The sequence below is a fragment of the Myotis nattereri genome (assembly GCF_964212035.1).
Source record: "Myotis nattereri genome assembly, chromosome: 17".
NCBI classification, from domain to species: Eukaryota; Metazoa; Chordata; class Mammalia; order Chiroptera; family Vespertilionidae; genus Myotis; species Myotis nattereri.
In genome coordinates, this window is record NC_138092.1 from 2624667 (window position 1) to 2637638 (window position 12972).

Below are 12972 nucleotides of genomic sequence, written 5' to 3' on the forward strand. Positions count from 1 at the left end.
ATAAAATATGTCTCGGGGATGGGAAGTACAGCAGAGGGAGTTAGTCAGTAATTCCGTCGTAGCGATGTGCTGCGGGAGACGGTTACTAGGCTTATTCTGGTGACTGCCCTGCAGGTATATACATGTCGAACCGCTCTGCAGTTCACCTGAAGATGATATATTGTATGTCAACTATGATTAAAAATAAAATTTAAAAAATTTTAAATAGATCATAAAATTACAACAGCAACACAAAAGAGATCTTCCTTCTCTCAGAGCTATTTTGCCCAATTACAAAGATCTACTGGGTGCCATCATCTGAACTGAGTCGTGACACTCCCAAGAGGATGGGGTTACACTTTGAGTAGCAGATTTATTGAGACTAGACATGAGGGTGACGTTGTAAAATCAACACCTTGGTGCTCTTTTAAGAGTCATATGGTTGATGAATAAAAGTGAGAATAATCCAGGGGAAGCGAAGCCGGTTCAAAGACTGCTTCCATTCATTCAGTAAATATGCACAGAGGACCCACTGTAGTCCACTTTGGTATTTCCACAGCCTAGAACACTGACTGGACTACAGTGGGTCCTCTGTGCATATTTACTGAATGAATGGAAGCAGTCTTTGAACCGGCTTCGCTTCCCCTGGATTATTCTTCTGTGATGATAATTCTTAGGAACTCTTTCCAGGATCATATAAATTTTGAGGACCATGTGGCTATGGAGCGATGTCACTAGGCCTGCTTCACCTTATCCGTAGCTTGGCTCCCACGTGGCCATTTGTCAAGATTGTTTTCACCCCCACAGATGCCTGAGGGAATTCCTCTCTACAGAGAAGGAGGCTTTTGGCTTCTCCTGCCCGCTGATCTCACTGGAGTGAACAGCGGTTCACTGAGAGTACAGTAAAGACCAGTTAGTGGGACAGGGATCTCTACCTCTGCGCTCACTAATCACGGAATCGCAGTCCAAGGAGTCCAGAAATGTGAGTCTGTTTCTTCTATTTTAAATACATATAGTTTTCTTTTTCACAGGCAGAATGAAAGAGGCTGGAAGTTCTCTATAACAGTGGTCGGCAAACTGCAGCTCGCGAGCCACATGCAGCTCTTTGGCCCCTTGAGTGCGGCTCTTCCACAAAATACCGACTTCTGCGCATGGGCCACGAAGTTTCAATTGCACTGTACATGCGCGCCCGCACATGGAATTCTGTGGAAGAGCCACACTCAAGGGGCCAAAGAGCCGCATGTGGCTCGCGAGCCGCGGTTTGCCAACCACTGCTCTATAAAAATTGTACTTTTCCCATTAATGGATTTTTTTCTCCATTTGGCATATAAGGAAGCTAATAAGCTTCGATGTTAAATGACCTTCACAATCATGACAGACCATTTAGTAAGGGCTAGGGCTGTTCTTATGTTATTAATACCTTTGCATAGACTTTATTTCTCAATCTTTTTAAACTGCTGGCTAATGAAATGAGTGAATGCACTAATGGGTGATAACCAGTTCAGGTGCTTTTCGATAGAACTCAAGTTGGTGAGTTTTGTGTTTTTGTTGTTGTTTCCTGACACATGGCCAAACTATTTCAGGCCAAATAGCATCTCTATTCAATTTATCTTCTGATACCTGATTGTTTTCACCCCCACTGGAAGGGTCATTAAAACTTTACCCCCCAAGCATCCACTAAAAGAGAAAATGCAGTTAATTCTCAAAGTCAAATTTAGTTTAACTAGAGGAGCAGTTACCCAGGGCTTTTTGTAATTGATGCGTTTTACATAAAAGCAGCATTTCATCTATTCATGGGCTCTTAACATAAAAGGCGTTGCATTTGTAGGGAAACTACAATTGCCCTTGCCATTTGTCATCCCCACTGGAGTCCTTTATCCTCTGCCCATCAACACTGGGGGCAGAGGAGGGCTGTGCCCACCCCCCATTAAGTGACAGGGAAGGAGGCAGAGAGCAGCCCACGGGAAGAGGATGCCGGGAATGTCTGCCTCTTCCTTTATGTGCCCGTCTAAGCCCAAATGCTTTTCCCAGTAGCGGGCGACCTGTTATTATCATAAATAATTACACATTTTAAGTCACAGAGGATGGGCTGTCAGAAAGCAGAAATGTCATTTTCATTGTACAAACCCATTCTCTAGTCAAACTTCATGCTGGAATGTAGGGACAATTAGATCCCCTAATCACCTACCAATACCCTTTGCTGTTTACATTCTTTCCTCAGCAGCATCCATGGGGCTGGAGAGGGTGTGTGCAGTTCTTTACTTCCCTTATCCTGGGAAATGTGCTGTGAGAGCTCTCCAGAAAGATGTGCTATAGGCGTGTTGTGATGGTGACCTTGAGGGTGTTTATAGAGGTCAGAGTCAAGTCAGGAGCAGTGACTCTAGAGAAGAGGGGTGCCTTTTCATATTTGAAGCACAGCATTAGAGTAATGTGCATCGAATGTCAAGAGAGAAAGAGGAAAACTTAGGAAAAGTCTGCCCGCTGGCGAGCTCAGTGGTTAGTGTCAACCTATGAAGTAGGAGCTCATGGTTTGATTCCCGGCTGAGGCACATGCCCAGGGTTGGAAGTGCGATCCCCAGTGTGGGTGTGCAGGAGGCAGCTGATCAATGATTCTCTCTCATCATGGATGTTTCTCTTTCTCCCTCTCTGAAAACAATAAAAAACATATTTTAAAAAATCTAAGATCTCTCTCTTGGACCACTGGGTCACGTTATTGACTTTGCATGCTGTACATACAAAGATACTTTGGGGGTATATAACAAGCACACAACAATATTTGTTTTGTGAATTATAGCCATAGAGTCTAGGCTGAAAATATTAATATAGAAACATTGGAAAAAGGATGTTTGCAATGACAGTCTCTCAGAGACATTTTATGGAATAAGAGGGTGAGGGAATGAATGTTCCCTAAGAAATGATAACTTTTAACAGAAGAAGATTCAAGATTAAGGCTGGGGGTCATAGACATTGAGGAGAGAGACTTCCAGAAGTAGCCAAGGTCACGGAGAGAGAGGGACAGAGCCAGAAACAGAACCATGTATCTTGATATCTAGACTCCTGTGTGTGTGTTCTCACAAGTTACCTTTTCTGTCGGCCATAACTTTAATATCTGTCTCTCAGAAACATAATTTGTCCAACCATTCACTTATCTTTTAGTTCAACCAGCATTTACCCCATGCACCTAATACTTCCCAGGGCTCCGGGGTCATGCGCACATTAAAAATTCCAGGAGCCACTATTAGCAGGTCTGCTGTGACATACCACTGGGCTTGATGAGAGATGTAAAGTGAACATAAAGCTTAATGTCCCCATGGCCTGATTTCTCTTTGTTTCCAAGTCACAGTAATGTGGAAGGCTGAATCACCCATTTCCCGGCCCCCTCACCTGCTAGAAGAGGTTAATACAAAAAGGTCTTCAGTCAAAAATACATTTCCGCACCACTCTGTGCACTGAAAATATGTACTGCTCTCTTCCCTGCCGTCACATGAAAAAGCTCCATTAGGGACATTGCAACACGCCCTTGCCTAGCTGGATGCATCTTACATTTTGTGTTAACGTATCACTGATGTATTTCATTGGTTCATTCATCTACTTCCTCATTCAACCCACACATAAAGAACGTCTTTGGTGTGACCCTGACTAGGCCAGTCTCTTTGGCATCACGCTGAGGAACTGGAGAAGGACAGGGACATCCGGGAGGAAGTGATGTGTCATGTTGGCCTCTTTGCATGAGCAGGAGGAACCAGAAAGAGGAAAGGGACCCGCTGAGCAGGTAACAAATCCAGGCAGGAGAGAACGTCTGATGTCAGGAATGCGGAGAGCAGGACGCATGGTGACTGAGGGAAGGTGAAGTGACAAAGGAAGTTAAACGATAAAAAGGATCAGGGAGAAGCCCGGGTGCTAAACGAAGGAGGTGGCACCTTGTTACAGATTCCTGGAGGCTCTCGGGGGGCTGAGCCTACAGGGACAGAGCCTGGCTTCTCAGTACCTTCCCTCTGGCAGCCGGAAGGCTGGCCCGAGGCAGCACAGACCGGAGGCAGAGACCACGGAGAAGGCCACGCAGAGTTCTGTTACCTGTCACATATCCAGAGGGCTCAGTTACCTTGAATCGTTATCATAAACATCTTTAAGAGTTTTGACAATGACATTCCAATCGATTATAATTGAAGAAATGACTTTTAGTCCGGGTTCCTGGGGAATTTCTCTTAGTATCTTGAACTTAACCACTGATATTTGCTTCCAAGTGGTATGTGTTGCCTCTTTTGGATGATTCAATAAACCCAGCAGTTTAGACTTTCTTAGGCAGAGAATAAAAAATTTAAAAACAATAGGAAAGAGGCATTAGATGGTGTCTCCAGAGGCAGAAGCAGAGCTTATCACTGTTGACATCAGCATATTTCAGAAAGATGCCATTTATTTATGTGCTTATAGCAACAATGGCAAAATAGCCCAGTAAGTGAGAGCTCCGTCCCCATACGCCAAGGTTGTGGGTTCAATCCCCGGTCACGGCACATACAAGAATCAACCAATGAGCCCATAAATATGTGGAACAACAGACTGATGCCTCTCTCTCTCCCCCCTTTGTCTTTCTCTCTAAAGTCAATCAATCAAAAAATTATAAAGAACACAAAATGTTATATAGTGCAGAGGAAGCAGACTCTGAACGATGCCTGTCCGCATGGCGTGCCAGGCCACCTGCCTGCATTAGCAATCTCGCCGTCACAGCTGATGGGTGCATGCCCCTACCCACGCTTCCCTCGGGCCCTTCACAGATTTGCATTTGCTATTCCCAGTGTATTCCGAGCTGGGAAGTCACTAAGGTGCGACAGCTAACATTGGTCCCGCTGTGTGCCGCACAGCCTGCTGCCACTGACAGCTCTCTTCGCTCCATCAGACCGGCCTTTGCTCCTAGGCGTGGACGAGCTAGTCTTAAACATTTCAGCCAATTGTAATTATGTGCTGACCGCGACTCCTTGTCAGCCTCTGTGTGTCATCGCTGCTTCGCATGAGGCTACAACCAGCTCCTGGCTCTTCCTGCGGCTCTCACTACAGACATGCAGGTAGTGACGCCAGCTGACAGGCCTGCTCCCTCCCAGCCACACGGCTTTAAACCAACCAGCGATCACGAGCCAACTTTATTATTGTGCAGCTAAAACAGGCTATGTACGTAACCGCGGTGGACCTTCCTAAGAATCTGATAAATAAAGAAGGTGTCACTATGATATTTAGATAAGTAAGAAACGTGTGGCTCAGACATAAAGCAACTCACTTCATGAGCGTGTACTTACTAAGGGGACGGGGTGGGGAGAGGACACGGGTTCAAGTCCTTGATCTTCTGCGTGGCAGGCTGTGGGACCTTGAGGAACTCCTTTTTCTCCCCCGAGCCTCATGTCCTCACCCGACAATCCTGATGAGCTCTGGGAATCTCGTAAACTTTGCGATCCTGGATTTGCAAGCAGCAGCACTAGCTGACTGAACAACGGTAGCTTCAAATATAAAGCCCCGGGTGGCTGAGGCTCAGGAGAGGTTATGGAGAGAGGCGATGGGATTGCAGGGAGAGAGGCGATGGGATTGCAGGGAGAGAGGCGATGGGATTGCAGGGAGAGAGGCGATGGGATTGCAGGGAGAGAGGCGATGGGATTGCAGGGAGAGAGGCGATGGGATTGCAGGGAGAGAGGCGATGGGATTGCAGGGAGAGAGGCGATGGGATTGCAGGGAGAGAGGCGATGGGATTGCAGAGAGAGAGGCGATGGGATTGCAGAGAGAGAGGCGATGGGATTGCAGAGAGAGAGAATATACTTGGAAGCGTTCCTGTTGAAGCAGAAGCGGAGGAATCACGCCAAGTCCACACCTTGGCTCCCACGGCCACCGCACCGCGTCTCTGCTCCCCTTCCCCAGGAAATGCTCCGAAGGCATCTATGTTTGCAGCACAAAAAAGCTCCATGCTCATCTCCTACTTAAAGGATGAAAGAAAGCCCGCGGATGGGATGGGGAGGAGGCAGTCATCTGACCCGCAATGTGCAGCTCAACAGGTGGACACGCGCAGGTGTGAAGGCTCACGGATGGGCTGGGCCCGTGGTCAGCAAACTGCTGCTCGCGAGCCACAGGCGGCTCTTTGGCCCCTTGAGTGTGGCTCTTCTAAGCCTTAGGAGTGCCCTAATTAAGTTAGTAACAATGTACCTACCTATATAGTTTAAGTTTTAAAAATTTGGCTCTCAAAAGAAATTTCAATCGGGCTGTTGATATTTGGCTCTGTTGACTAATGAGTTTGCCGACCACTGGGCTGGGCCAAGGCCCCGCACTGAGCTTCCCTCTGCGAGGCAGGAGCCGTGATGCAGGCGTGCAGGCTCTGACAGGAGACGTCACCTTCCCGCTGAATAAACCCTACAAAGCTTCCCCAAGTGCTGAAGTCACAGACGCCGACCACGTAAATACCATGGTTTTACTGTTGTTGTTGTTGATCCTCACACGAGGATATTTTTTCATTGATTACTAGAGAGTAGAAGAAACAGAGGGAGGGAGGGAGGGAAAGAGTAAGGGAGACAGTGAGAGAGAGAGAGGGAGAGACACACATCGATGTAAGAGAGACGCCTCGACTGCCTTATGCATGTGCCCCAATCGGTCAGGGAATGAACCTGCAGCCCAGGTACAAGCCCTTGACCAGAATTCATATCTGTGACCCTTTAGTCTGAGGGCCTATGCCCTACCACTGAGCCACACCACCAGGGCCCATTGTTTTACTTTATTACAATTACTGTACCAACTATCAGACATGATGTGATCCTTAAAAGACACACAACAAAGCGAACCCTGCATTCTCCCGTGAAGCCCTGCCGTATCGCTCGGTGAGAGATCTGAACAAGGGACTCGGCATCTTTCCTCCTTTGTCCAGCGTCAGCACTCCCATCTGTCTTGTCCCTCTGTAGAGGCGGGGACAGTCACTGGGACATGGCGGTGTCTGATTCTGAGGGGAAAGAGCAGTGTCGTAGGAACTGGTCTGGAGACAAATGACCTCACTTCACAACTCTCATATCTCACCGCCCAAGAGACTGAGATGCAGGCAAACAAGTTCACCCTGCCTCCGTCTCCTTATTTGAATATGAAGATAATAACCCAACCCCAAAAAGCTCCTCTGAGCAACTTAAATAGGGCACTGAATCTAAAGTGTGTGTGACACAACGGATCATTAATGAACAGTAACCTTCATTTAAAATTAGTGACTTTATTTCTGTTTGCTAAGTCTCACCCGAGGATATTTTCCCATTAAATTTTAGAGAGAGTGGAAGGGAGGGGAGAGGCAGAGAGAGAGCAGGAAACATTGATGTGAGAGAGACATCGATTGGCTGCCTCTTGCACGCACCCTGACCTGGGCCAGGGATGGAGCCTGCATCCGAGGTATGTGTCCTTGACCAGAATGAATTGAACCTGGGACCCTTCAGTCCACAGGCAGATGCTCTATCCACTGAGCCACACTGGCTAGGGCAGTTACTTTATTTTGACCATGGTCCTCATTCCTGCCCTCAAGTAGCTAGGAGTCTAAGGGGAGGGGATCTGAGTGAGAAACTAAGCAAACAGGAGGGGATACAGCAGGAGGACTCGGACGAAGGCAGAGCTCAGCATTCACGTGGGCGGCACGCCAGCCAGCTGTGCCGCTCGGTTCTGCGGGGCTGAACACGGAGACCTCCTGGTTGGCACTGAGCGGGTTTGCCCAAGAGCATAAGGTTTATGGAGTGACGCTGCGCTGAGCCCACAGGGCCGCGTGTGCACGAGAAAAGGCCAAGCTGATCCTCCCGTGAGTCCTGTTCAGAGAACTGCTTTCCTGGAGCCCTGTTCTGGGCTCCTTTTCACTTGGGAAGAAAGCTATCATTTCACAAATCCCTTTTGCAGTCATGTAGCCGCCTCCAGGCGGGAAAGGTTGGAGAAAACAATTTCTGGCCTTGAATCCTTCATGTTTGGGGAAGGAGATTAGGGTGCTGGTGGCGTTTAAGTATGTATGTCTGCATAACAGTCTCCCACGCAAAAGGCATCCATCCAGCAGTTCCCAGGGCCTGATGAGACAGTCCGAGATCTGAAAGCTTAAGCTAGAGAGAGCCGTGTGTGCCATGCCGGGCCTCAATGGCTACCTTCAGGCTTGCCCCAAAGGGCACCAAATGGACACTTTGGACCCAGGTTGTCTCCCCGGGGGTGGTGATAGTGCCAGGATCCCTCACTTTGAGATCCTAGCCCACCTCACCCTGGTCCACCTGCGCCTCACGATGTCTTCTGTATATTTCCAATTTGTGTTGCTTTTCATTGGTATTTAATCAACATTCAGAATTGCTTGAGATAAATTATTTAGTTTCTTTAAGGAGAATTCTGCTTGCTCTGGAGCCTTTCTGGGTTTCTGAGGCAGAGTTAACCCATCCCACTCTCTGCTCATTCAGCCCTGAATGCACACACCCAGTGTTCCCAGGTCTTTGTTCATATTCTCTCCCTCCCTCTCTCCTCTCTCTCTTCTCTCTCTCTCTCCCTCCCTCACTCCCTCCCTCCATTTCTTCCTCCCTCCCTCTTAATGGAAACACACTTCCTGCTTCTCTTTTATCTCACTCCTCTGGCTCTAGCTCTTGATCAATCATTGCCGATGATCTTTACTAATCCATCTTCATCCAACCCTTTCACTTGGGCCACCACAGTGAATGTCTGTGCTGACATTTGTTTACAAATAATCATCTCCATGGTGCAAATATTATGTAGGTAATTAATATGTATTAGACAAATCCATGCTTTCTCTTTCTTCTCAGCAACAACTCATGCCATCTATTAATTGAATACAATTTATCAGCAAGGATCATTGTGCTCTAAATCTCAGCACAACTTAAATGTAAATTTTCTCAAATCATTGCCAAACTAAATCATTTTCACACCTTGGTATAAGTAAGTAGAAAGGACAAACACATTAAACAAACTCAATCATACAAAACAAACATAAAAACCGTACGTGTAAGCAGGTCTCTAGTTTTTAAATAAGAAGACCTGGGTTAAAATCAAAACTCGGCTGCTTTTGTTGTTATATGGACAAGTTCCTGGTGCTCCAGGGCCTTAGATTCTATAAGGGATGATGGTAAATCCCCACGGTTTGATTCTTTACCTGATTTCCCCAAGGGAAGGCGAAACTCCTTGAAAGCAGAACCTGTGGCTAATTTTACTTTACCCTCAGCTGCCAATAAGAGTTATAAGTTTATCAAAGGTGCTCCATTTATATGGAATACATGAATTTTCACTAAAGTAAGCCAACAGAATAAATTAATAAAGACTATTGACAGAGCCAAGAAAGATAAACGGGCAGGAGAGGAAGAAGGTAAGAATCACACGCCTGGGTGTACCCACTGGGAATGTCCCCAAAGCCCTTCAGTTTACTGGTCACGCTTCCACGCCCAGCAGTAACACTGCATCGGCCACAGAAGCTCAGGTCCCATCTTTCTCCAGCGTCATACTGGCTCTCCCAGCTGCCACAGAGCTTGCCACCAGCTGTCTCTACTTCAGCAGCCATTTTCTAAAATCAGGTTTCCTAGGAGGAGTTTGCCCCCCTTCTCCAATTCTACATGCACACACATATTAAGCAGCCTACTGTGATCATATCTTAGGATCACATGAAGTCCCACTTCTAAGGTTCCCTTGCAATTTTACAAAGAAGAAAAAAAAGAAGAAATGACCAACATTAATACAACTTTATATATATTTATAGAACCAGAGCGAATTAAGTATAGAAATAGGAGGTAATATTAACTTTTGCACTGCTGATAAAAAACCATTGACTCAGCTTGAAATCCAATTATTTTTGCAGAAACTGTTGTCTGATGACAAAAAAGAGCCAGAGAAAATGTCCCATCAGTGATGCTCCATGGAGGAGCAGATGCCAGTGCTTCTGTGAGAGACACCGATACTGTTCTGTCCACCCAAGAATTTTCAAACAGTGCCCGCCTGTCCTGACCCCACTTTACGAAAATCCCCACACACCTGGGTCCTGCATAATGCTATGACAGCGCCACAATTAAATAACAGGGAGGAGGTCCACACGGGAGGGAGAGATGCATAAAGATGAGCCAGATTCTTACATTTGCTTTTACAAAAAGTCTGTTTTCCTTTTTTAAATATATTTTTTATTGATTTCAGAGAGGAGGGGGGTGGAGAGAGAAATATCAATGATGAGAGAGAATCATTGATCAGCCAAAACCTGGGCACGTGCCCCTGACTATAATCGAACTGTGATTTTCCGATTCATAGCTCAATGCTCAACCACTGGGCCACACTGGCCGGGCACAAATTCTATTTTCTAAATGGAGAAATTATTTTGCTGAACTATCATGATGGCCCCTTCTTACTGGCTTCTGGCCTTCACTAATTCTTCACTTCTCTCCTGGCTCCTATCCTTTAGACATAAACATGCACTTTCATAACGCAGATGGCATCTCTGTCCAGTTCAATTGAATCTCCGCGAGATTACTCCTGCCCCCAATTGCTTTAGATATGGCTATACTTACTGTGTATTATCATATTCTAAATTACTTTTCCTAGCTTATCTCCCTTTGCCCTTAATCATCAGGTGCCTCACTCCAGTCAGTGCCAATTTCGAGGAAGATTTTCCGTTCTGTGGTGGGTACTAAACGGAGATTATGTGAAGATGCAGTGATTCACTTCCTTCCCTGGGCCGGCCGGCCACAGCCTCCCCGCTGACCCTGAGCCGGTGACGCAGGGGCTGGGAGTGGAGGGCTAAGAGCAGACAGACGCGTGGCCCTGCACAGGCCATGCGTCCCATGAGGCTGTGGTCTAACCCCTCCTTTTGGACTAAATCTGAGCTCCGAGAGGAACGGTGACCTAACCAAAGCTACCGAGCGCATCCATGGCAGATAATGGTGACGTATTTTAGGGCCCTTTATGTTTTGTCTCTTTATCACATTTGTTAGGGGCTCTGTGAGTCTGCCGCTGAGGAAGACGCTGCCTGTGACCGACTTCCATAAACTTGCCCACATCTGCTGGGCTTGGAGCCGCCACATTTCCACCTCCCAATGACCACACCTCTCCACTGCGTGCACCCCACGCCCAGCTCTCACATACGCAGGACAGTTCTTATGACCTGCTTCCTACGGAAATCCAGGGGCAATTGGCCACAGGCCGCTTCCCTGCTGCCGGCACTTGCATGGATGAGATGAGACATCTCATGCAGGTCTGACGACCCACGCACCCTCGTGTCACATGCTTCTGTAAGCATCGTCCCATTTACCCGGCGCCCATACTGGAGGCGTCATCACTGGGGAAAGACCAGTATCACTGCAAACTCTCTCCAGCGACCCCCTCCGAAGCTTCTCGAGTAACATCTGAGAAGGCTGGGCTCTGTTCACATGAAATGCATCCCCTTTAACAGAGGGAATCACCCTTTTTGGGCCCCACCCACCTCTTCGGCCGTCCACTATTCTATTTTTCTTGAGCTACTCATAGAAGAGGAATTTTTAATTTTCTCCACCTATTAGTTATTAGTTAGCAACGTGTAATACCCCCCATTTTTGTGTAAAATATATGCAAAAATGTATAATGGCAAAATAACAGACTCTTACTTTTGCTGATGTAACAGTACCATGTGGGTGAACAGGCCAGGCATCGGGTACTCAGCCCTCACTGCAGGCTGGTGACGCTCCGCCCTCTGCATCGCATGGTTCCTGGGTGGCCCTCGGGTTGTCGCCAGCCGCTGCAGAGAAGAGCGCGAAGGAGCACTGTGAGGCTTCTAGAAATACTCTCATCACACTGTTCTGCTTCCATGGCTGGAACTGGCCATGGAGCTGCACCCCAGTGCAGGGGAAGCAGAGCTGTGCAGTCTGTCAGAAGCTGTCAATCTCTGTTACGGAAGAGCTTTCTGCTCTCCAAACATTCATTTTCCTAAACATATAACACGGAATCATGCTTCCTTAAAGGAGCTGCCGCAACACCCACCCCAGCAATGAAATCCCACGAAATGTCTAGGACTTTGGGGCGAAGAGGGGTCCTCTCTTTTAGGTCCAGATGTGGTTCCCTGGGCTGTAGAAAACAGCGAACCAGGCAGGTAAGCAATCCTCCCTCTCTCGGCACGCCACTCATGCCACAGGCACATGACTTCAGAATACAAATAGATTATCCCATGGGAAAAGTCAGAAAAATAAAATCTATATATAAAAAACAAAGTTAAACTTCTTTTATTTGATATTTTAATATTCATGGATAAGTTAAGCTTGTAGAGTCAGAATGTAAGGTCCTACATGGTAATAGTCTTCCTACCCATCACCAACGGGCATGGTCTTTTATTTAGACTCAGACCAGAGCTTGTGGCTTCTGCTCTTGGCGGATCCCCGTGTACTAACTCTTGCCTCTCCCTGAATTATCCTCCCCATCTCCGCCGGCTCCTCCTTGCCATTCAGTTCTCCAAACTTCAATGTCACCTTCTCCAGGCACTCAATCCAAGGTCATCTGGCACTGAGTAACACAACACCAAATTCACTCGCAAAAGATCTATCAGCATCTAACGTGGTCTCTTCCATATACTTGTTCATTGCCTAGATCCCTCCATGACAGGTAGGACCCTGTCTTATTCATTGTTTTATCTCCACCACCTGGAATAGTACCTGGTATATATTTGTCACTCAATAAGCCTTTAATGAATCAATTAAATAATTAAGAAGTCATTCCTCCATTGTGAGCCTCAGCAACTTCATTGGGGCTCTGTTCACATGTATATAACATACTATAAAGCCTAAAAAAGCTTGCTTTTCAGAAACAGTGGTCAAAGGATGCATTTTATTGTCAGTTATCCATGGGTTATATTGCCAGCTGTCACTTATGAATGACCACAGGACAAATCTGTTCATTTCTTCCTTTCATTATTTGTAAAATTGGAATAATTTGAAAAGATAACCCACAGTGATTTGTTACATGAAATGTTATTGTACACGTTAGTTATTCAATAGAAGTTAGCTTTTGCTACCTATA